This window comes from Muntiacus reevesi, chromosome 2, assembly GCF_963930625.1.
Source record: "Muntiacus reevesi chromosome 2, mMunRee1.1, whole genome shotgun sequence".
In the NCBI taxonomy this organism is placed as follows: Eukaryota; Metazoa; Chordata; class Mammalia; order Artiodactyla; family Cervidae; genus Muntiacus; species Muntiacus reevesi.
The window spans coordinates 81,552,751-81,578,922 of NC_089250.1; positions in this window are offsets into that span (position 1 = coordinate 81,552,751).

The following is a 26,172-nucleotide window of genomic DNA, read 5'->3' on the forward strand; positions in this document are numbered from 1 at the left end:
AGAAATCTCCACACTGTTTTCCATAGTGGCTGTACTAGTTTGCATTCCCACCAACAGTGTAAGAGGGTTCCCTTTTCTCCACACCCTCTCCAGCATTTATTGCTTGTAGACTTTTGGATAGCAGCCATCCTGACTGGCGTGTAATGGTACCTCATTGTGGTTTTGATTTGCATTTCTCTGATGATGAGTGATGTTGAGCATCTTTTCATGTGTTTGTTAGCCATCTGTATGTCTTCTTTGGAGAAATGTCTGTTTAGTTCTTTGGCCCATTTTTTGATTGGGTCGTTTATTTTTCTGGAATTGAGCTTCAGGAGTTGCTTGTATATTTTTGAGATTAATCCTTTGTCTGTTTCCTCATTTGTTATTATTTTCTCCCAATCTGAGGGCTGTCTTTTCACCTTACTTATAGTTTCCTTTGTTGTGCAAAAGCTTTTAAGCTTCATTAGGTCCCATTTGTTTATTTTTGCTTTTATTTCCAATATTCTGGGAGGTGGGTCATAGAAGATCTTGCTGTGATTTCAGATACTCACTTTTGATTCACCTTTCTGAACTGTTTTCCCAAAGAGTCCACCGTCTGGTCTCTCCACTTCATTCGAAAATAGAAAAGGATTTTCTCTCATCTGTTTCCAAGGTCCACGCAGATGAAAGCAACCAAATGGTTCCCAGTCACCTCCTGAGGAACTGAATCTCCTCTCCAATATCCTGGTTAGAAACCACAGCTCTCATTTCTCTGGGAACAAAGAAACATCAAGAAAAGAGAGTCCATGGTGGGGAAATGAACAATTCATCTTAAAATTATTCTGTCTTGAACCCTTCATCCTGGTATTTAGTGTAGGAAAAAAAGCATTGAATTTCATCAAAGCACGAGAAATTTGACAGGTCAATATTCATATCCAGTGAACAATTACTCTAGCACAAATGGATAACAGTAGTTTTTAGAGTTATACTACTCTATACCACATTATAACATGACACAATTTACTTATGCTTCCCTTGGTGTGTATCAGGTCTTTTAGAGCATCATCAGAGAAAGGCTGACAATCAGCAATCATGCTGACTTCAGAGAAAAAACATTTCTTTTTATGCCATCAAGTTTAAAATGAATTGTTCAAGGAAAACACCACCATTAAGATATGGTCATGTGCTTCCCCGGTGGCTCAGTGGTTAAAAATCTCCCTGCCAATGCAGGAGACCCAGGTTCGATCCCATATCCCTTGAAGCGACTAAGCCCATGCACCACAGCTATTGAGCCTGTACTCTAGAGGCCAGGAACAGCAACTACTGAGCCCATATGCAGCAACTACTGAAGCGGGAATGAACGCTCTAGACCCCCTGCTCCACAACCAGAGGAGCCACCGCAGTGAGAAGCTCCCACACCGCAACTAAAGAGCAGCCGCTGTTTACCACAACTAGAGAAAAGCCTGTGCGACGAAGACACAGGACAACCACAAAGGAGTAAGTGACATTATTTCTACAAAAGGTAGTCATGTCAAAGTTATCCCTGTACATATAATTACTGCCTTGTCAATCAAAGCCCATCATTAAGCTTTAGCTCCACAGAATCTACTATTCTGACATGACATCCTGAAGGGAATCAGAGGTGATCCCTGAGCCCTAGAGTGGAGAGTCACACAGCAGGACAATTAAGGAGGCCAAAGCGCGTGAGAGGAGTCAGAGAAGATGGTAAGATTTTGATCTGAGAAATACCTAGGACCAAGTCCATCCTGTCTGAGGGGTACTGTGGGAAGGCCAGCAGGTATACAGGGCCTGGCAGGTGAGGAGGGAGCTGATTTATGATGACCTCCTATTGGGACGGGTCTGGGAGAATCCCAGTTTCAGACACATTCTCAAATCTGTCAGGTCCTGATCCCAAATGTATTTATTCAGCAGTACTGGCACATCTACTTTGCCCAGTACTGGGCTGGAGGGCTGTAACAGTGAAAATCAAGGTGCAGTCTCTGCTCCCAGATGGCTGAGCAGCGGTGATAACAGAGTGAAGGTTGTTGGAGGCAGAGTTACCAGGTCATTAACATCATCACCTTTTCTCTCTCCCAGAATTACTACAACCATCACTCGTTATCTTAACCCTGATGTTCCTTAAAATAATCAACATTTGAGCAAAGTTCCCCCAAGAGGGTAGACTCAGTGCTTTAAGGATAGGAGACAGTGTGGATGGACCTGACCCTGGCTGTGCTGAGCAGAGCTCCCCGTTTGGATGACTCCCACTGAGACCTACTGCTCACCTTCACACTGCTTCCCACTGTCTTATAAGCAGCCCACTTACTACTGAAACATTCACGTCACAAAGAAGTAGGAACGTGATTGAAAAATACCTGATATGGTAAGTAGATTATCAAAAGATGGGTTACACAGATGTTTACAGATGGATATAGAGAGGAAGAGACAGAGGTGGACGAAGAAGGGGATTGGACACATAATTGTACATGTCTACATGTCACAAGGTAACACTTAGTCAGTGGCTCGCTTTATGTTTGTTATTTGTAGTGAATTTCCATTAACTTCCAAATAAGATTAAAGAAGAAAAGCAAATCAATATACCTTCAAGAGGTCCTGTAAGTTTATAAGACGTGTTCTGATGAAGGCTAACTTGGATCAGTTGTGAACGGACAGTGTTTGCCAGAAGCAGCCACACTGCCCTCTGGTGGCTTTCTTCAGAAATGGCAGGAGCGCTGCATGGCTCCATGATTTTGTCAGCAAGAGAAGTCAACATTTACACTTGCCACATTCACAATCTTACCGCTAGAGCAAACCAAACTCTGTAAGGCTCGGTGTTTGGGGGATGTCTGTCTTCACACTGTCTTGAGGACTTGAGCCAGGACCTGGGTCCACAGCAGAGAGGAGAGAGGAGGTTGTTGCCACCTCACCAGCAGAGATGGTGGGGATCTGCTAGGATCACCTGTCTACACCCAGCTCCGTGTGTGGTGGATAGAAATTAGTCTATCAAACCAAAGCAATTTATGATACTTTTCTGTTTATATTAGTAACGCAGTTTAGAAAATTACAAAACTATCATTCAACATACACATATAAAAAAAAAATATATGTATGATTTCATCTAAATTTACACAGAATTCTAAAAAGTGGAATTACCTGACCTTACTGGTCTCTTGTTCACTTACTATGAGTAGTTATTCCATCCATTTGTAATTTTAGAAAATGTGAATTTAATGGCTGCATAATATTTAAGAAAATTGGAGATTTAAGTGAACATTTCATGCAAAAATGGACACAATACAACACCGTAAAAGACAGAAGTGTAAAGACGTAATAGAAACAGAAGAGATTGAGAAGAGGTGGCAAGAATACACAGAAGAACTACAGAAAAAAGTCTTAATGGCCATGGGAACGATGGTGTAGGCGTTCACCTAGAGCCAGACATCCTGGAGCGTGAGGCCAAGTGGGCCTCAGGAAAGCTTACTACACACAAAGCTAGTGGAGGTGACGAAACTTCAGTTGAGCTCATCAAAATCCTAAAAGACGATGCTGTTAAAGTGCTGCATTCAATGTGTCAGCAAATTTGGAAAACACACCTGTGGCCACAGGACTGGAAAAGGTCAGTGTTCATTTCAATTCCAAAGAAGGGCAATGCCAAAGAATGTTCAAACTACTGTAAAACTGTACTCGCTCCTCTAAGATGATGTTCAGAATCCTTCAAGTCCGGCTTCAACAGTACATGAACTGGGAACTTCCAGATGTACAAGCTGGGTATTGAAGAGGCAGAAGAACCAGAGAACAAATTGCCAACATCACTGGATCAGAGAAAAAGCAAGGGAGTTTCAGAGAAACATCTACTACTGCTTCATTGACTATGCTAAAGCCTCTGACTGTGTGGATCACAACAAACTGTGGAAAACTCTTAAAGAGATGAGAATATCAGCCCACCTTACCTGACTCCTGAGAAACCTGTATGTGGGTCAAGAAACAAGAGCTAGAATCAGACATGGAACAAGGGACGGGTTCCAAATTGGGAAAGGAGTATGACAAGGCTGTATATTGTCACCCTGCTTATTTAACTTCCATGCAGAGTACATCATGTGAAATGCCAGGTTGGATGAATCACAAGCTCTAGTCAAGATTGTTGGGAAAATATCAACAACCTCAGAAATACAGGTGATACCACTCTAATGGCAGAAAGTGAAGAGGAACTAAAGAGCCTCTTGGCACAGGTAAAAAGGAGAATGAAAAAGCTGGCTTGAAACTCAACATTCAAAAAAACTAAGATTATGCCATCTGGTCTCATTACTTCATGGCAAATAGAAGGGGGAAAAGTGGAAGCGGTGACAGATTTTCTTTTCTTGAGCTCCAAAATCACTGCAGATGGTGACAGCAGTCAGGAAATTAAAAGACACTTACTCCTCGGTAGGAAAGCTCTGACAAACCTAGACAGCCTATTAAAGAGCAGAGACATCAATTTGCCAACAAAGGTCCATAGAATCAAAATTATGGTTTTCCAGTAGTCATTTATGGATGTGAGAGTTGCACTGTAAAGAAAGCTGAGTGGCAAAGAACTGATGCTTTTGAACTGTGGTGCTGGAGAAGACTCTTGAGAATCCCTTGGACTGCAAGGAGACCCAACCATTCAAACCTAAAGGAAAGTAACCCTGACTATTCATTGGAAAGACTGATGCTGATGCTCCAATATTTTGGCAATCTGATACGAAAAGCCATTGGAAAAGACCGTGATCCTGGGAAGGACTGGAATCAAAAGGAGATGGGGGCAGCAGAGGATGAGATGGTTAGATATCATCACCGACTCAATGGACATCTATTTGAGCAAACTCCAGGAGGGAGTGGAATACAGAGGAACCCGATGTGTTGCAATCCCTGGGGTCACAGAGAGTCCGACACAACTTAGCAACTGAACAATGACGACACGATATACTTTATGACGCCCTGCATCGCAGGACCTGTTTCTACAGCTCCTGATGCCAGCTTCTTTCACAATCATATCTTGTTCATCTCTGAAAGTGGAGTCCAAATCCTATCATTTCCAGGCAGCTTTCAAATCTAGAATCATCCCCTGAACTTTCAAAGCAGGTTCTCTTAATCCCTTTCTCCTAGGATGGCAGGCACTTCATACTCTGTCTTCTCTCCTGAGGATTCAGAACTCCTCCAAGATCAAGATGCTGCTCAATCAATTCTCAGGTGTCACACTCTGCACAGCGCTTAGTGTATGGCAAACAGCCAATAAAGATTTGAAAATGAATTAAATCGAAATGAATTCCTCACGGTTGCTGACAACTTTAATTGTTCTCCCTTCCTGGGGAGAACAGTTGGAAGACTTCCCAGTCTCTTTTGTGGCCACAGAAAAGGATTGGGGCCAAAACAGCAGCAGAGAAACTGACCTGTATCCTTCCAGAGCTGGCTCATCATAAACTTCCATATGCATTTCTCCATATTCTTGCCCCCTTCTGCTGATGGATGCAGATGGGGATGAGGTCTAAGGGAATGGAGACGGTATAGGATGGGAGGCGTCTGGGTTCCTGAATGACCATCTGAAGGAGTGCAGTCTCCCCAAAGTGAATACCCACCCAGTGCTGTGATGTGGAAACCATAGTGTTGTGCTGCTGAAATTTGGGGAGTTGTGTGGTAATTTAGCAGAAACCATCATACACACAATTATGCTAATTATACGATCAACTTAAATTGCCCTCAAGCTAGTACATTTAAAATGACATACACCAATTTGTATTACTGACAGTTTTACCCTCCAATTTAACCCTGCTCTTCTGAATCAGTCATTTGACCTCAGAGAATATCAATTCCTCAACAGTTTTTACTCTGAGATTCATACACATTGCAATCAGAAATACAATATTTGAAAAATAATGTTGAGAAAGTACTTTCCAGAGGAAACTTCAGTAACTTTTAATTCCTTGATCCTGCTTTGAACACACAGCATAGTAAACTACTTGTAGTTTATCCATATTTATTTCTAATTAACAAAGTATTTTACTTGGGATTAATTTTTAACAAATAAATAGCAGGTTTCTTGTCCACATCACAGCTGAATGACTAAATTCTCTCTCTGGAAGATTTCTTTACTGACCTTTATTTGTACTCAGTCAACTGATCTGGGTCAAATACCAGATATTAAAAATCTTCAGAATGTTCTTTTTCTTTCATTACTTTTCATCCAATAAGCATTTGACCACATGGATTTTTCTATAGCCTGGATTATTTTTGCTAACAAGCTCCATGATGTTGCAAAAGACCTTAAGGTCCAAATGCTGGTATCTAATGAGTCTGTTCCTTTGAAGACAGTGATTCACTTTTGCTCCAACTTTTGGAAAACTTGCCCCCAAAAGTTCCACCACCCTCCTATTCTGCCCACTTCATCCATTAGAGAAGAGGATTTTCTCAGTGTTACTTCCAAGGTACAGGCAGATGAACGCTTACACAATGGATTCAGTTACCTGCCTGGGAACTGAAAGAACCTTTCCCATTCAAATATCCCAGTTAGGAACCACGTTTTTAATTTCTCTGGGAATTAAGAAACAGCAAGGAAAGAGGGTACGTGGTTGATAAATGAACGTCAATTCTTCTGAAAATCACTCTGTCTCCTCCCCTGCCTCGTGGTGTTCAGTGTAGGGAAAGAATCTTGGTCATCACCATGTGGTTATCGCTCTGCTTCTCTCCGAAGAGACAAACCGTTTCATGGAGGACACTAATTCACCAAACAAAAAGCTCGAATTCCTTTTATGTTCCAGATGCCTATCTTTATAATATATGCCATTATCTTCAACAGTGAAATGATATGCTTTATTCCTCATTACAGGGACCAAACTGCTATAGCAAAAGTCACTCCTGAGAGTTTTACGTGGAAATTTACTAACTCAAGAAAAAATTTCTGGAGAAAAAGACAACCCATCTCTGTGTTACAAAGCATTGTTCCTTGCACCACCCACCAGTGTTAACTACAATCTATTATGATTTGGAGCATGCTAAATAAGCAGATTGTACTAAAAAAAAAAAAAAAAAAAAAACCACACACACATAAAAAACCCAAACAATTCTCAATAAAAATATCCATTTGCTGGAGTGAATCTGAGATTTAACCAGGATTAGACACTTTAAACGGCAACACTGCATACCAGAATACCATGAAATAAACATTTCTCCTGATTTGGATATCACCTCTTCCTAATGCAAACTTTACCCCGACCCCCACTCCCCCAAAAAATCCCAAAATCCCCAAACCAGCCAACCAACAACAAAAAACAACCAAAGACCCCAAACCAAACAAAAAACCAAAGAAACCACGCCCATTACTATAACTAGAATTCTCAAATACTTGAGCGTCTATGGTAACTGCTCAAAGAAGTATTTTTTAAATGCTCATTTAACTTAGGAGCTCAGCTCCCTAGCAGCTCAGTTGTTAAAGAATCTGCCTACAATGCCAGAGACTCGGGTTTGATTCCTGGGTCGGGAAGATCTCCTGGAGAAGCAAATGGCAACCCACTCAAGTATTCTTGCCTGGAGAATTCCACGGACAGAGGAGCCTGAAGGACTACGGTCCATGGGGTCGCAAGAGTTGGGACACGACTTAGCGACAAAACCGTCACCATTTAACTTAAGAGCAGTGCAGCTTCGCCAAAAGTCGCCCTATTGCTTGTAAAGCCTAACGCAGTCAAGAAAAAACTGTTCACCATACCCCAAAACATAAAAAGGCGGGAATAGTTTTATTTCGAACTTTGCTTAGATGTTAGGATGTCACAAACTGCCCCCCAGGAAGCGCTCTTCCAGTCAGCGACCTTCAAGAAAGCCTGAAAACGCTGGAAGTGAACTTGAACCTTTTGCAGCCGATCCTCCAGAAGGCTTTAGGAAAGAGCACGGAGTCCCATCTGAACACCCGCTGCTGGCGGCCAGCGAACAGGATCCCCGAGCTGTGCGCCCCCAACACCGGGGCGCATCCCGGGAGCAGACACCTCCTCACACCTGCGGACCCACCGCGTCTGAGCGCACCCCGCGGCCCCAACTTCGGGCTCCTCGGCTGCACCTCCCCGTCCCGAACCCGCGAGCCCGCGGCGACCGGGTCCAGGCGGCGCCCACAGACCCAGAGGCCGCCCCCCGCCGTCCTGGGGCAGCCCGGCCGAGAGGAGACTCGAGAGGCGCCGGGCAGGGAGGGCTGCGAGCGCGCGGGCGCCCACCGCTCCACGGCCGCCTTGGGGCCCCGGCCCGGCGTCCTCACCCTGCGGCGGCCGGTGGCGGCGACCCCGGAGCCGAGGACCGAGCGAGGCTCGCGCTCCTCGAGGCTGGAGGAGTCGGGGGCCGCTGGCCGTTGGGCAGGCGGGGGCGCGGGGCGAGGGGCTGCGGGTAGAGCTGCACTTACTCGTGTCTGCGCTGCTCCCCGGTCAGGGGCGAGACGTCTCGCAGTGGGGACCGACCCAGTCTCCACCTTCCCTTCCCTCAGGACCGTCCTGGGAGCGCAGGCGGCCCCGTGCCTCCGCCCTCGCCCCCGCAGCCGCTCCCGCCTGCGCACTCGCTCCAGGGCCGGTGGGGGCGGGAGGGGCGTTTGTCAGCCTCAGGACTCCTGGCTGCAATAACCTCATTTTACATTTCCTTCAAGGGTTTTTGACTCGATATCAGTTTGTTTAAAAAATAAATGTCAAGTTTTCTTATCCTAATCATAATTTCATGACTATAGATTCTGCCTTTGTAAGATTTCTTTAAGAATAATAATTTGTACTTGGTCAACTGAGTCAGATAATAGGTACCAAAATTAGCTTCTATAAATTTTCAGTCAATGCGTTTTGGCCTGTGAAGTTTTAGTGTGTGTGTGTGTGTGTGTGTGTGTGTGTGTGTGTGTGTGTGTGTGTGTGTGTGTGTGTGTGTGTGTGTGTGTCTTACTACTAACCAGCCTTGGCAGGGGCAGAGTCTTGAGATGAAGGGAGAGTTAGGATCTCCCAGGCTAGGGCTGTCTCCCTGCCACATAGTTTGCCGTGGGAATTAGAGGCCCTGAGACCCCAGGATGTTCTGGCAGTGTGGAGTAGATTCTCTGGGTGTGCACACAAGTACACACTGACACACGTCAGAGGAAGGGAGCACAGGGAGTGGGGTCAGGGGAGGGGTGGGCCTTGGGGTGGCAACGGTGACAGCAACAAGCGTCATTTCTCCTTGGACTGAGGCAAGGACCACCTTGTTGGACCGCATATGGAATCAAGGTCAGAACATCTGCACTGGCTGTGGTGAGGAGTCCTCAGAAGGGAATGAGACACCCCACGGCTGAGGTGCGGGGAGGTTGAGGGTCCTCTTCAAGGTCCCTCTCAAAGCCCCTGGTTCCTGTGGGTCCTGTCACATTCCCTCGTGGGGTCCAAGGAATGCTGGTGTCCGGAAGTCTCTCAAAGGTAGGGTTTGTGCTGTGCTGTCCCTGCTTGGTGTGTAGTATGAGTGGTTCCCATCAAAGGGGTGCTGTGTCCAGTACGGGGGCGAGGAGAGTGTCCCTTGCACTCCTACACATTCCCCTGCCCCTGACCTGGCCTATACCTCCTCCTATTAGCATCCGAGCTTCTCAGTAGAGGAATGGAGCCTCTTCTCTATCCAATTACCAGCTGTGCCCTGAGCATTCAGTGGGGGCTGTAATGAAAAGAAGCACCAGGGTCACAGTCTGGAGGGGGAAGTGGAGAAACACAGAAGGAAGCAAGTTCTATGTTGAAAACAGTAGGTGCCACAATGTGGTCATGTCTGTCCCCAGCAGGGTGATGAGAAGGTGCCAGCCATTCACACATCTGGGGATAATTATCCTAGAAGAAGGCTCAAGTGTATGGACACACAGAATGTGTTTGTCCAGAGATGAAGCCAGAGGAAGCTAGTGTGGCTGGTGGGAGCTTGGGAGGACAGGAGGGGACAGCGGGGAGGGAGGGGCCAGACCTCAATGCTTGATGGCTGTGTGAGTGGTCCATTCTGTGTGACAACATCAGCCAATCTTGAGTGACTTAAGCAACAAACGTTTATTATCTCACACTATCTGTGGACCAGGAATTGACCATGATTCACTTGGAGGCCTCTGCCAGTGTCTCCCTGGGGTCTAGGACTCTGAACTCACTGAGTCAGGCCCCAAGAGCTCCTCTGTCATGGTCTCAATGCTAAACCACAGATGCCTCTTCATATGGCAACTTGTAATGTACAGGCTTGTTCCTTAGAGTGAGGGACCAGAAAGAGAGAAGGACGGAGAGAGAGGAAACTGCAATACAAATGAAGAAGTGGAAATTATACACCTAAACTCTGGGGATTGTCAAATGGTACTGCTGCTGCTGCTGCTAAGTCGCATCAGTCGTGTCTGACTCTGTACGACCACATAGATGGGAGCCTGCCAGGCTCCCCCGTCCCTGGGATTCTCCAGGCAAGAACACTGGGGTGGGTTGCCATTTCTTTCTCCAATGCATGAAAGTGAAAAGTGAAAGTGAAGTCGCTCAGTCGTGTCTGACTCTCAGCGACCCCATGGACTGCAGCCTACCAGGCTCCTCCACGGGATTTTCCAGGCAAGAGTACCGGAGTGGGTCACCAGTGCCTTCTCTGTCAAATGGTTACAACCACTGTATATAACACTTCAGCAGTTTCTCAAAAGGACAAGCCTACAGTTTTCAATCAATCCCCAAATTCCCCTCCTACATCAATGCCCAGAAGCATGTTCACATGCCTGTACACAAGTTTCTAGAGCACCACTGTTCAGAAGAGCCCAAAGGTGAAAACTCTAATGTGCATCAACAGATGAAAGCCAAATGTGCTGGTTCCTGAATGGAATATTCTTTAGCAATGAAAAGACAGAAAATGTTCTCAAATAGACATTTAATAGGGCTATGTAACACTGTGAATGAACGTATTGTAATTTACATGTACAATCTAAGATAATCAAACTATTAAATTTTAAGTGAACTTTATATCATAAACAATTTAGTATACATTTAAAAAAATACCAAAAATGGACTTGCTCTAACTCTGGAGTTCTGGTGGGTGGTAGAGGTGTAGTTGGCTCCAGGTCTGGAGATGTCTCCAGAGCTTGTTCTGCAGCTGGTGCTGTAGTTCCAAGGAGACAAAACATCAATAGGACTGCTTTTCCAAGTGTCTCCCAAAAACAGAAAAGAAAGCTTCTCACTGCCACTCAATGATCTCTCAGAGATGCCAGCCCCAGAAAGTCTTCCTAGACTGCAGTCCAGGGCAATAGTGATCTGAGCTTCCTCATTGCTCTTGGCCCAGATCCAGTCTCAGAAGGTTCTGCTCTGTGTGGTTCAGCTCCCTCCCATCCTCATTTGCTCCCATCACATCCCCCTCTGCCTCAGTGGGCTCCAGGGTCTCCAGCTGTGCCAGGAGATGTAGGGTTTGGTGCTCCAGGTCTGAGTCAGGCATGCTGAGCTCTATTTAAGCCAGTAGCATCCTCGGGCAGGGAAACTCTGGGGGCTGGTGGAAACCCTCAGGTTAGTGGTACAGCTAGGTGCCCAGGATGGTGGACATGGCCCTGGGGGAAGTCAGGTGGGCAGAAGAGTCAGAGACCTGGCCTTCCTCCCACACTGAGCTCCAGGGCAGCCCTGTGGGGTCTGGGTCTTTTTCCCTTCTGCTCCTGCCCACTCAGAGGCCAGTTCTCCTCCATGTCACATCTCCCTTGGTGGTTCTTTGGAAAACTGAGTCCCTCCCTCTTGAATCAAAGTCCCACTCACATTTTCAGCTGGTGTAAGGGTCCACTGTCCTCATCAGAGTAAGGGAGGGTGCATCCATACCTAGAGGAGGCCAGGAAGCCATCACAAGGACCGTACTGGAGACATGCCCAGATGTGATGGCCAGTGTGACAGTGTGATCCCCGGGAGAACTGAAGCCCTGGAGGGCAGGACTGCTGTCTGCTCAGTGGATTACATGATGGTTGTTCCTAGAAACGTGCCTGCACCTTGTGGGCCTTCCTGTATATTTCAAGAATGAATGAGCCCAACCAGCCCCATCTGAGTGCCTGGGGCACTACTGATCACTCCCAGGGACCCCTGCTCTCACTCACCCAGGACAGGGCACCTCTAACAACTCACCTTGCAAATGGGAATCAGTTTGGCCCAAGGTCAAAGGGCAGAGACAACTGAGACAGAGACTTGCTTGAGGGGAGGAGGAACATGATGACTAAGCACAATCACAGGCCCTCCAGCAGACTTTTCCATGGGGCCAGGTCCCCGGAAAGCACTTTCCAACTTTCCAGGAAGGACCCACTTAGTCCCCACATTCACCCTGAGGGCTGCTTCTCCCTCTGCCCTTGTGTGCAGAGGGACCAACTGGGGCTTAGAGAGGTGGAGAGAGATTCCTGTGACTCCAGCTAGAATGGGGCCAACTCCCCAGTGCGCCACAGGTGGAGGGAAGTGCTCACCTTGTGAAGAGGGTCCAGCACCTGCTTTGCTGTTGTTGTTCAGTCACTTAGTCTGACTTTTTGCAGCCCTGTGGATGGCAGTACACTGGCTTTCCTGTGCTTCACAATCACCTATAGTTTGCTCAAACTCATGTTCACTGAGTCAGTGAAGCCATCCAACCATCTCGTCCTCTGTTGTCCCCTTCTCCTCTTGCCTTCAATCTTTGCAGCATCAGAGTCTTTCCCAATGAGTTGGCTCTTTGCTTCCATCAGAGTATTTTCCAATGAGTCAGTTCTTCCCACCAGGGGGCCAAAGTACTGGAGATTCAGCTTCAGGATCAGTCCTTCCAATGAATATTCAGGACTGATTTCCTTTAGGATTGACTGGTTTGATCTCCTTGCAGTCCAAGGGACTCTCAAGTCCTCTCCAACAACACAGTTCAAAAGCATCAATTCTTCGGCACTCAGCCTTCTTTATGGTCCAACTCTCACATCCATCCATAACTACTGGAAAAACCATAGCTTTGACTATATGGATCTTTGTTGGGAAAGTAATGTCTCAGCTTTTTATATGCTGTATAGGTTTGTCATAGCTTTTTCGCTTTTTATATGCTGTGTAGGTTTGTTATAGCTTTTTTCCCAAGGAGCAAGTGTCTTTTAACTTCATGGCTGCAGTAACCATCTGCAGTGATTTTGGAGCCCAAGAAAATAAAGCCTGTCACTATTTCCATTGTTTCCTCATTTATTTGCCATGAAGTGATGGGACCAGATGCCATGATCTTAGTTTCTGAATGTTGAGTTTTAAGCCAGCTCTTTCACTCTCCTCTTTCCCCTTCATCAAGAGGCTCTTTAGTTCCTCTTGCCTTTCTGCCATGAGGGTGGTGTCATCTGCCTATCTGAGGGTATTGATGTTTCTCCCAGCAGCCTTGATTCCAGCTTGTGCTTCATCCAGCCCCACATTTTGCATGATGCACCTGCATACAGGTTAAATAAGCAGGGTGACAACATACAGTCCTGATATGCTCCTTTCCTGATCTGGAACCAGTCCATTGTTCCATGTCCACTTCTAACTGTTCCTTCCCGACCTGCATACAGGTTTCTCAAGAAATGAGGTGGTAATAAATGATGGATAGAATCCTGTCTTTTTCAATTGATGAGACAAGGAGTTAAAAGGAACCGCATACAAAGAATATAAAAATTTTAAAAAATAGAAGAGAAAAACAGACAAAAAGTGTTACAAACATTCAAATGTGAGGAACTGCCATGCTCAGTAAATCTCAAAACACACCCCTGACCTTACGGAATCAGAAGACAAAGAGCATTTGGAATGACTTTCAGCCACTGATATTATGGAAAGGTTTATAAAGGGTCACATGCCTTCCCAGGAAGGAAACGCTCCTCTTTCCCAATAGAAACCTGCAACCACCTTTAAGTGGAAGCGCTAAGCACAGCTCTTTTTTCTTTCTTCTTCTTTTCTTTTTTTTTGGTTTCAACTACTTGCTAGGGCATTGAGTGGATAACTGCAGGAACATGGATTGTATGGAGGAGTCATCTTACCCATGCCATCAGCTTTCCCCCAATTAATCCAATGATCTAAGATGCTGGGGGCTGAGAAGGCTTTCTCACAGAGAGACTCGTGACAAAGTCATGTTATGTAGTAGTTACCCATCATGGACCCGTAGGAAGCACTTGAAAATCAAAGACTTCACCTGATGAGGCTTTGGTCAAGAGGAGGGACGGCTCCTTCTCAGCTATCACCCATTTCGTACCAAGCTTTCCCACTTCCAGAGACTGAGAATTCCTGGCGCTGGCTCCATGCCCAGTATGCAAACATCCACACTGCAGAAGGCTGCCCTCCGAGGCGTAGGCCCAAGGGATTGGACTCTCAAGGCAATCAGGAACAAAGCTGCCTGGGGCTCCCCACACAGCCTCCTGTGGTAATTCCACCTGAGGAATCCTGGGTCATGACAACTGCGGGGGCCAATCAGTCTATTTCATCTTCGACCACAGGGCAACTTTCTCTCTGTGTTTCCTGAAGCCCCTGGCCCACTCTCTCCCCGATCCGCTTCCATAATGGGACTGTCTGGATGAGCCAAACATGATTCTTTCAGCTGTGCTCTAAACTACAATATCTACTATCAAGGAAAATAGTACTTCTGCGTTCAAACACAGTGTGAACTTGAACGTGACAATCCCCGTTTCAGAGAGATCTCCTCGCATAGGTACCGTTGAGTAAAGATGGCCCGTCTATTCTGCAGATCACAGTCTTGCATGTGGTCCATGTGCAAGTCATCTTCTTCACTCACAGTGCCTCAGCCCTTCTCGGGTAAATGTTCCTTATCCTTCAGGGCACAAAGTTAAGTGAGTCTGAACCCTCATCCTCACCGCAGCCAAGAGAGGCCCACAGAGCCACTGAGGGGCGCCTTCCCGCTCTGACGAGGCCTGGGATTGCTTGTCACCCAGCCATAAACCACCCAGGGATGTGGAAGGCTGGGCAGACTCTGTGCAGACTTTGAAAGCTCCTTGTGTAATCCGTCACTATCCGTTTGGAAAACTGAGGCCCAAATAGGAGTGGCAAAAACCAGGGCTCGGGGCGGGGGCAGAGTCTCAGGCCATCCTCGGCTAGGGCTGCACCACACACACCAGCTTGGCTCTGTGAATCAGAGAGCCAGAACCCCAGAACATCCCCACTCACCTGGATTAGATGTCTCTGGGTGTCCACACAAATAGACACAACACTCACACTAACATCAGAAGAGGTGAGAGCAGGGCATTGGGGTCAAAGAAGGAGTGGACCTGGGGTGATGACAAATGAAAAAGAAGCAAGGTGATGATCACAGACTGGATCTCACGCTGTCTCTGGTGCAGGAACGGACCAGGACTCAGCCGGAGGCCTCTGCCAGGGTCTCCCAGGGGTGTGAGTCTGTGGACTCACCTGAGACACAAGCTGCTTCATTCAGTGGCAGGCCACTAGGGCCTCCTCAGAGGCTTCTTCCCCAGAATGAGGGACCAGGCGGGGGGGAAGTGTGGCAGAGAGGACACTACAACACTAATGAAGAATTGGAAATGGAAACACTAATGGAACACTTCCACCACAGGTCCTCAAAAAGGCAACTAGACAGTATTCAGCAGACGCCCACATTCCGCTCCTACATCACCCCGAAAGAAGTAAACACAGAAAGTCACAAGCCTGTACACAACTGTTCAGAGCAGCGCTATGCACAAGAGCCCACAGGTGAAAATAGTCCGACTGTCCATCAACAGATGAGGGGAGAGTCTTCCCAGACTGCAGGATTATTCGGCGTCAAATAGGACACAGATGCTCTGCAACAGACAACAACATGGTCATCCTAATGAATGTTCTTCATGTCACTCACACACACAATTGAAAAACTCATAGAATTCAGTTTCTAAGGTCACTTTATCTCACAGAAAAAATAAGTTTGTACATGGAATCAAAAAAATCAAAACACATATTAAGAGAGGGGAGTATCGGGGTGGAGACATAGGCTCAGGGCTGGTGCTGGCACAGGGGCAGCACAGCGTCTGCCTGGGAAGGCGAGGCTGGCTGACAAAGCGGGAGCAGCTCCAGGGATGTTAGGGGAGGACCTGGCTCCAGTGCCTGAGCTGCTCGAAGACCTGTGTCTGCTGGGGTCTCTAGAAGCACAGCTGGATAACACCAGAGCCACAGCTGACTGCAAAGCACCAAGGAGCTCCAGAGCCGAGGCAGTGCCCTGGCCGAGGTTGGCTTAAGTCTGGGGACTGAGGCTGTAGAAGCAGCGCTGGCACAGGATTTCTGGGCGATTCAGGCTCTGAAGGAGGAGGAGAGCTGTTTCTTGCACGTTCTCTGCATCTAGAGGTGGAACCTGGTGGTACTTGTCCTCGCTTCCAAGCCTAAGGGAGAGCCACGGCACGAGCACGCTGCGGCTCTGGGTTCGGAGCCGGCATGTTTATTTGATGCAGTCCTTGAACTTGAATGCGAGCTGGGCTTTGAGCTTGCTCTGACTGTGGAGCTGTGGCAGGTAGTAGGGTTGCTGCTGGCTCTAGGTCCGGGGATGTTTCCAGAGCTTCTTCTCCAGCGGGTGCTGTTTCTCCCAGAAGAGAAAACACTGTCAGGAAGACTGCTTGTCCATGGATCCCAAAAACAGGACGCTACTCGTTACTTAGCCCTGAAATCTCAATCCAAGATGCCACCTCCCCTAGGAAGTCCTCCCAGGCTGCAGTCCAGGGGAATAGTGATCTGAGCCTCCTCAATGCCCCTGGTCTAGCTCCAGCCTCAGGAGGTGCTGCTCTGTGTGGCCCAGCCCCCTTCCTCCCTTCCTTGCCCCGCCTCCCCCTCACCCACCCCTCCCTCTCCTCACCATGCCCCTCTGCCTCAGTGGGCTCCAGGGTCTCCAGCTGCACCAGGAGATGGCGGGCTCGTTGCTCCAGGTCCGAGTCGGGCATGCTGAGCTCTGCGTAAGCGAGGAGCATCTTCAGGCAGGGACAGTCTGGGGACTGCAGGAAGTCCTCAGGGTAAAGCTGCAGCCAGGTGCCCAGGATGGAGGCCATGGCCCTGGGGGCGTCACGGGGGCAGCAGAGTGAGAGACCTGGCTTTCCCGGCACACTGCACTCCAGGGCCGCCCAGTGGGGACCCGGGCCTCTGCGCCTTCTGCCCCTGCCCATCCAGAGGCCAGTTCTCCTGCAAGCGCCATCTCACCTGGCTGACCTGGCCGAGGAGGCCTGGACACAGGGGAGGGGCCGCCAATGAGCCTGCTCAGGTGCCAGCCCTTGATGCACGGCGTGACCATCTGTCCGCTTCCCGAGGGCAGCCTGACAGAGCGCACTGACCCTCCCCCTGCCCCGGCCCCTGGCGTCACCACTGCGAGGGCAGGCCGGGCGGCTACTCTGCTCACTCACTGCATCTCGGGAACACGAAGCGGGCCCACGAGTATCTGGCCCAGGAGGGCACACACAGACTCTGTCATCTGCCCAGGCTTCCTGCGGGCCTCCTAACACCTCAGACTTACCTCCTACCTCTAAAGGCCGCCTCCTCCCCTAGGGACGCGCCTTCATCTCCTCCTGCCACTAACACTCATCCTTTACCAGCGAGGGCTCAGCTGTCCCCTGAGTGTCAATAGGTCCCCTGAGCACCAGCTGAGCAACCCCAGCTGAGGTTCCACCAGACAGCGAGCAGGATGCTCTCCACGCTTTGTGTTCTGGGTCCCAGGATCGGGGTTCGAGGCAGGACTGGGATGGACAGAGGACGGGTGTGGACTCTCATGGGGTGGACTGTGACCTCTGACCTACCGGATGCTCCTCAGAGCACCCCAGACCCCTCCACAGCTCTCTTGGCCTCCTTTCCTCTTTTCCAGGAGAAGCCCCCCAGACCTTGGCCCCCAGTAGGATCCAGACTATGTGAGATCCAGGATTCTGCTAGCCCTGCCCATCCAGCAAGCCCATTACTCCTGGCAGCTCTCTGGGGAAGGGAGTCGCTCCCTCTTGAATCACAATCCACTCACATTTTCAGCTGGTGCAGGGGTCCACCATCCTCATCGCAGTAAGGGAGGATGCATCCGTACCTACAGGAGGCCAGGAAGGTGTAACAGGGACAGTACTGGAGACTCGCCCGAATGTGACAGCCAGTGCGACAGGGTTCCCCCTCTCCCCCAGCCCCTTGCCCCGAGAGAACTGAAGCCCTGGGGGGCAGGACTGCTCTCTGCCCGATGCATTACATGATGCTTGTTCCTAGAAAAGGGCCTGCGCCTTGTGCACTTTCCTGTATATTTCAGGAGCAAAAGAGCCCAGTCAGCCCCATCCTAGTGCCTGGGGCACCACTGATCACTCCCAGGGGCCCCTGCTCTCACTCACCCAGGACAGGGCACCTCTCACACCTCACCCTGCAATTGGGAAAATGCTTTGGGCCAAAGTCAAATGCACAGAGACCACTGAGACACAGGCTTCCTCGAGGTGAGGCGGAACGTAATGACTCAGCACACCCCCAGCCTTTCCAGGGGGCCAGTTTCCCGAAAGCATTTTGCGGAACACACCCGCTTAGTCCCCACAGTCCCCCTGGGGGCTGCTCCTCCCTTTCCCCTCGTATGCAGAAGGGGCCATCTGGGGCTCAGAGCGGTGGACAGACATTCCCACGACTCACAGCTGGGAGGTGGACGGGGCCCCCTGAGTCCCCAGTTCGGGAGGGGAAGTGCTCACCTCGTGAAGAGAAGGTCCAGCACCTGCTGGGGGGTCCCAAAAGCCCTGTAGGTGCCCAGGAATGTGGGGAGGTAGGAGGGGTCACGGCCCAGGAAGGCAGGCACCAGGTTGCCCACCAACGTCTCCAGTCTGCGTCTCTGGACGCTCCACACCCTGCAGGTCTCATTCCTGTCCCCTGCGGACACACTTTCCCCCTGGGGTGGAACACAGCAGAGACACGAGTCACAGGCGGCACCACAGACTCCAGGAAGGCCGGGGCTGGAGCTCAGACTGAGTCCCCAAGCGCCCAGGACTCAGGGCCGGAGGAGGGGCAGGAGAGCCCTCCGCAGGAGAAACGTCCTGGCATCACGAGTGAACTGGCGCTGGGCCCTGGGTAGGTGTGTTAGCGTCTCGGGGCAGTTTGTATTGGACAGCTCCCCGTGTGTTAACTGCATCATCCCTGTGGTGGTGTCCAAAACTTCCCATTCTGTGGATGAGAACTGGGGTGAGAGGGGCTGATCCTGGGGCAAGAAACATCAGGATTCTCAGGCCCACGTGGACACCTGAGGATGCAGTTAGTACAGGATAAACTGTAGAAAAATGCAGACAGGCTCCTTGGGGACGTGAAGTGAAATCCTATCACAATCTCCTTCTGAGATTCCCACATCCAAGTGAACAGTGATTCTGCACCTGGACAAGTCAGGGCCTGGGCCGCAAGGGCGCTTCACAGAGCTGACAGGGTCAGGTTCCTCTGGGAGCAGGACTCCAGGAGGGACCCAGGGGCGGGCCAGGGCGGCTCTGGGATCCAGAACTTCCTGGGGGTCAGGCCTCCTCCCACCTGGCACTCACCCTGTGCCCTCCCTGGGCTCTGTTGCTGGCGTGGGGCTCCTGCCCCTCTTGCGGGGAGATGGAGCAGGGGGCTCCGAGGATCGGCTCCTGTCTGCAGTCCCGTGAGGAGCCCTGTGAACAAGTGCCCGGCAGCCGGGCAGAAAGTCTCAGGCCGCCGGCCAGCCGTGTGTGGTGCGTCTCGGACCCCAGACATCTCCCCTCCAGACACACGCCCACCACTCTCTGCACAGACCTCCTCAGGGGATGCAGACACCCGACCACCCGACAGCCCTGGGTTCACACTGGCTCAGAGAGGATCACCTCAGGGATCCTGTTTCCCCACTGCCAGCCCGGCCTCAGGTGAGATCGTGGCAGGACCACCAGGCCACCACGTGCCCACCCACCTGCTCCTGCCCAGAGGGAGAACCTCCCCTCAAGCCCCACTTCCCCACACATGGAGATGGGGGCAGCTGGCACTGCCCAGGGAGGGCTCCCAGTGGCGGCCAGGCCTGGTGTGGCCAGCTCTAGGTCGACTGGCGTTACCTTAGGTGACCTCCTGGTGAAAGACCAGAGGCATCCAGGTTGAGCGCTAAACCACCTGAAATATCTCAAAAGCCTCTCCCTCCAGGGTTTCCTAAAGCAGAAGCCCTGGCCAGTCGAGACACAGCTGGAAAACATCCTTCTGGATGAAGACTCTCCAGCCAAGTAAGCCCCAACTGGCTGTGGCGCTGTTGCTAGGAGCTGGGTGCCTGGTCACAGGGTTCCGAGTTCTGTTAGGGTCTGCCATCGAGGAAGTGACTTCACCACCCGGGGGCCCCTTCCTTGCACTGACACTTGACACCCCTGCACAGAGCCCTCGGGATCCTGACCGCTCATCCCTCATCCACGCAGCCCCGGGTCTCACACAGTTGCACCACACAGCCCTCCACACAGCTCCCGGGCAGGCTGTGTGTGCAGCTCTGAGTTGACAGACCTGGGCCCAGACTCACCTCCCGTTTCCCACCTGTTCTCCGTCCTGGATGAGTCCCTGTCTCTCAAAGCCTGTCGGTGTCCCCACCTGTACACCGGGGATGATGCCCGCATGGGATCATCCTCAGACATAGGATGGGACATCAGATGCAGGATCCTCAGGCACAGATGGGACAAGACCTGGAACACGTGGTAGTCGTGTCTCAGGCAGGCAGTGCCTCCAGCCCCTGTATGTTCTTCTTATTACCTTCCTCATATCTGTCCCTCTTCTGATCCCACCTCATAGTCTTTATTATATTAACTGTGCACCTGTGTGTGTGTGTGTGTGTGGAGTGCTCACTACAAGAGGTGAAAAGAAATCTACCCCCACATGGGAAGGGATAGGCATGCGCTTCCTAAGATTTTCCCTGGTGGCTCAGATGATAAAAAGTCTGCCTTCAATGCCGGAGACCAAGGTTCAATCCCTGGGTTTGGGACATTCCCTGGAGAAGGGAATGGCAACCCACTCCAGTATTCCTGCCTGTAGAATTCTATGTTCAGATGAGCCTGGTGGTCTACAGACCATAGGATCACAAACAGTCGGATACAACTGAAGAACTTTCTTTTTTTCACTTTCCTAAGATCCTAGGGTTCCTAATTTTCAAGGCAATTCCTTCATGGGGCTCACATCCTGGTAGGCTCTGCTTTTCTGGCTGGACTTACAGTGGGCCAGGGACAGATTGGGAGATAATGGGCTGCCAGGATCTGACAGACTTGACCATCTGATTTGCTGCTGCCTTTATGTCCCTGTCCTTAAACACCCCTCCTCAAGACTGAGGCTGGCTGTCTCATTTTATCCAGGCCCACCTCTATATAAATACCAGGATGAGGAGGATTTTTAGTTAGCTAGAGGTAAAAGCTCCTCAGCCTCACCTGAAATCCTGATAAGTAGTTGCTCCCAGTACTTAATTAGGAAAGGGGCTTACATCTTACCTAACTTCATAAGTGTCTAAGTTTTAATTGGCCCCAAATTTCCCTCAGGACATCCCTCCCCCGCCCCCCACATCCATGCAGCAGCAGCTCCATCTCCCCACCTGCTCAATCCAGGACCCCAGGGCTCCATCTGCTCTCTCTTTCCTCCTCACCCCCACATGTCATCACCCCATCCCCTGGCCTTAGAGCCCAAGTCTAGAATGCTTTCCTCACCTCTCTGCCCTTCCGTCCCCTCTCCTAGTCCAGGCCCCTGCCAACACTGTCCCTGATTCACTTTCTTCTGTTTCTCACTCTCTCTGATCCAGGAGGAGGAGGTTGATCAGACAAATCTCATCCTGTCACTCTGCTGACAAACAGGAAACCTATCAGCTGCACTCTGGGGAAAAGCTCCAGTCCTCAGCCAGACCTCAAGCCCCTCCTCCTGTCAGCAGATCCCTAGCCTGCTCCCCTCAGTCCAGCCACACTGGTCTCTGGCTGTTCTTCCAAGGATGCCCCCTCCCCAGCCTTCAAAAGCCCCAGACTGGGACCCCATTGAACACTTTACTTGGATGGACTCCTCCTTCAGGTCTTGCTGGAGGTTGCTCCCAGTGCTCTCTGGTCCTCCCCCAGGGCTATTTCCATAGTTCTGGGAGTTATCCTCCTGGCCTGCTGGGCCCCAGTACTTGCCAGAGAGTATGGGAGGAGGCTGGGACCCCAGAAAACCTCAGGTGCTCAGACCTGGTAATCCTTCAGCCACTGGTGGGCAGGTGAGAACAGAGGGCTCCGTCGCTGCCTGGTGACCAGGGAGAAGAAGCCTCACAGTGCTTTCTGAGCCTTGCCAGCAGGCTGGTTTTCCAGTCGTAATTTGGAGACCAAGAAAGCAAGTCAGAGCTGGGGTGAGCCTCCAGAGCCCCGGCTTCTGCCCAGGCCTCGCCCCCTTCAGTCTCCTAGGTTGGTCTCTTAAGGATCAGTGCAAGGTGCAAATCCTGACTTCTGCTGTTCCACTATGTGGTTGGTATGACTGTTGCATCATTTTTATTCTTTTATTAAATGTGCCTGGGAATATTCCAGAATCCAGGAGTGCCTGCCGACTTGGAGCTTACAACCTAGTGTGGGGAGACTGATTATCAATACGTTTACCTGGATCTAGACTCTCCCATCCATCTCCAACTACTACCCCATCGCTTCTTGTCCTTAATGCAAACACTGTCAAATGCATGTCTAGACTCCCCTCCCACTGCTCTGATGGAAAGACCTATCTGGGAGAAGAATCTGGGCGGAGCAAATAGCCAGTGTACAGGCATGTTCAAGGGATTCAAATGGGCCAGCATGCTGGGGTGGGTGGGAGGGCAGAGTGGGATGAGTCCTTGGAGAAAAGTGTAGTGGGAGGTGTGCTTTTCCTCCCAGGGAGGCGAGGGCAAGAGGGCTCCTGGTCTAGGAGTGGCAGGATGGACACCTGTAACTGAATTTCTTTGGCTGCTGAAGCTGAGAAAAGACTGCAGGGGACAAGAGATGAGTCTTGAGACCATTATGGGTTACTGCAATGGGCTGAGAAAAGGCTGGATTCTGGTTCTAAGTGGAAGACAGAGCAGACAGGATTTACTGTTTGAGGGTTCGAGGGATCTCAGAAGTTTCTGACCATCAGAAAGGTTGGAATTATCAGAGTGTCAAAGACAGTTGGAGAAGCATGTTTGGGGAGGGGGAGCTGAGGAGCTCACCTTTGAACATGACCACCTTTGAACTGAGTAGATGACCTCTAGCAGTGATGCTGGTTACATGCTGAGGATATAAGAGCTAGGAATTCACAGGAGATCTAGGCTGGAAATCAAGGTTCGGGAGTCACGGGCAGATGGCATTTAAAGCCCTGGAACTAGCTGAGATCATCCAGAGAGTGAAGGTGAAAACAAAAGAGTAAAACATGTGGCTATGTTGTGGGTGGGGTGGATAGTAGAGTAGACTGAACTGGAGAAGCCGAGAGGTAAGAGGAAAACCAGGCAGGAAGCTGGAGGTGGGTAAGACCTAGTAGGGGAATGTTTTCTGTAGAAGGGGATGACCACCTGGATCAAATTCTGGTAGGACAAGATCATGACTGAGGTGGGAATCCCAGGTTTCAGCAACATGGAGAGGTACCGGTGTAACCATCACCTGGGGTTAAAAAAATAGTAACACCTCAAAAAAATCTTCCCTGTGCTCCTCAGCAGTCAGAATCTTTCCCTTCTGTTTTAGATGTATCACCAGTCTGCCTCCACTGATGTTACTTTAAAAATAATTTTGCCATCTAAATGTACTCTGGAACCATTTGGACTGTTATTTAACTTTGTTTTTTAAAATTTTAGTTAATTTTTTCCAGCTTTATCAATGTATAATTGATGAATAAAATGTAAGCTATTTAAAATGTACAGTGTGATATTTGATATGAATATACATAGTGAAATAATTCTCATTTTAATTAATACATCTATTACCACTCATATTTACTTTCCTTTAGGTAAGAATATGTAAGTTCTACTTTCTTAGCACATTTTAACTATATAATGTAGTGTTATAAACTATATAGAGTCACCATGTTATACATTAGATCCTGAGACCTTATTCATCTTATAACTGAAGGCTTATATTCCTTTACCAACCTCTCCCTATTTCTCCTACCTAAGCCCTGGAAACCACTGTTCAAATCTTTCACTCACTTTTTTAAATTGGGTGCTATTTTAGTTCTTTATTGTTGCATTAAAAAACACCCTAAAACTTAGTGGCTTGTCACCAACAATAGTGTACCTTGTTCACAAATCTTCAATATGAGCAGGGGTTGGCCTCAGCTGGGATGATTCAAGGCTGGGATCTGAATTAGCTAGACAAGGGCTTCCTCACAGCATGGGGGTCCAGATACAGTCAGATTTCAAGGGCGTCCTCACAGCATGGGGGCCCAGATACCATCAGATTTCTTACAGAGCAGCCTGTCCCCCCAGAGCAAGCACTGCAATACATCTGGCTGGGAGCTGCAAGGCTTCTTCTGATCTAGTCTTGCAAGTCCTGTGCGTGCTAAGTCACTTCAGTTCTGTCCGACTCTCTGTGACCATGGACTGTAGCCCACCAGACTCCTCTGTCCATGGCATTCTCCAGGCAAGAATGCTAGAGTGGGTTGCCATGCCCTCCTCCAGGGGATCTTCCCAACCCAGGGATTGAACGTGAATCTCTTACATCTTTTCCATTGGCAGGCAGGTTCTTCACCACTAGCGCCACCTGGGAAGCCCTTGCAGGTCCCAGATGTGTTCTATTCATCAGGCAAGTCACTAAGGCCAGCTAAATTCAAGGGAAGGGAAATTAATCACCTTTCACTGTGAGGAATAGCAAGGAATGCTTATTTCCTGCAGTTAGTTTTTTTTTTTATTGGTTTATAGAAGTTCTTCATATATTCTGTTTGCCTAATGTCATTATATGTTTTTGAGTGCTCTCTTCCATTTCTTTTCACTCTCTTTATATCTTTGTGGCTAATGCTTTTTGAATCTTGTTTAAGAACTTTTTCTCTCCCTCAGGGTCATGAAAAGACTCTCTTAAAAAAAGCTTTCCAACTTCTCTCTCTAAAAGCTTTCTATACCTTTTTAATTTACACCTTGAATCCACCTCTCTTTTAGTGAAGTAGAAGTCTTTTCCCCATATACATGTTTAAGTGCCACTGATTCAGAATATAATTTTCTCACTGTCCTAGTGTGCCACTTCTGGCAGATATCAACTCTTTGTGTGTGTAAATGTCTTTTTTATTAGTTTGAATGTTTCCTTGATATCTGTCTTGGCAAGATGTTTCAAGCTCATCTTGTACATTGTCTGCCCAAGACTAAAACCAGCTATTTCTTCAAGATGCCTTGGTTTCCTTCATTAAGAAAGGAATCCTCCTTGCTACTGGGTTGATCACTATTTTTAGTTCTTTCCCATGGGAAGAATTAGAAATTACATGTACGGTAAAATACTCTGAGTGTATGTTGATACATCCAATTCAAATAGAAACTGTATAGCTTTTACTTAATTTCTTCTGTTACATCTGTATCTCCTTTTCTCTACACTGACAATTCTGATTCTCAAGGACATCAGAAATAATTAAATTTGAATATCGAATTAGTCACTTGTTTTATCTCAACTTATGCACACACAGGTTCAGAATAATAATATTCCTAATACCACACAAGATAGGATATACAAATAAATGGAAAGATAGTCCATCCTTATGGATTGGAAGAATTAATATTGTTAAAATGTCCATACTATCTAAAGAAACCTATATGAGTCAATATAAAATTCCAATGCATTTTTTCACAGAAAAAGCGACAATAATCCTCAAATTTGTATGGAAACACAAAAGACCCTGAACAGCCTAAGCAATCCTGAGAAAGGAGAACAAAGCTGTCAGCATCACATCCCTACTTTGAGATTCTATTACAAAGCTGTAGTAATCAAAGCAGTATGGCGTTGTCATAAAAACAGATGAACAGATCAATGCAATGGAATAGAGAGCCCAGAAATAAACCTACATGTATATAGTCAAGTAATTTACAACAAATATGGCAAGAATATACAGCGGGGGAAAGGACAGTCTCTGCAATCAATGCTGCTGGGAAAACTGGACAACTACACATAACACAATCAAACTGGACCACTATCTTAACATCTTACACAAAAATAGATTCAAAATTGTTTAAAGTCTTGACTATAAGACCTGAAATTATAAACCAGCTGGTAAAGGACCAGCTCCTTAGCATAAGTCTTGGTAATGAATTTTTCGATCTGACTCCAAAAGCAAAACAAACTAAAGCAAACATTGACAAGTTGGGATTTCATCAAACCAAAAAGCTTCTGCACAGCAAAGGAAACCAAATTAAACAGCCATGGGGGAGGGGGGAGATAAACATTTCTTTTAAAAA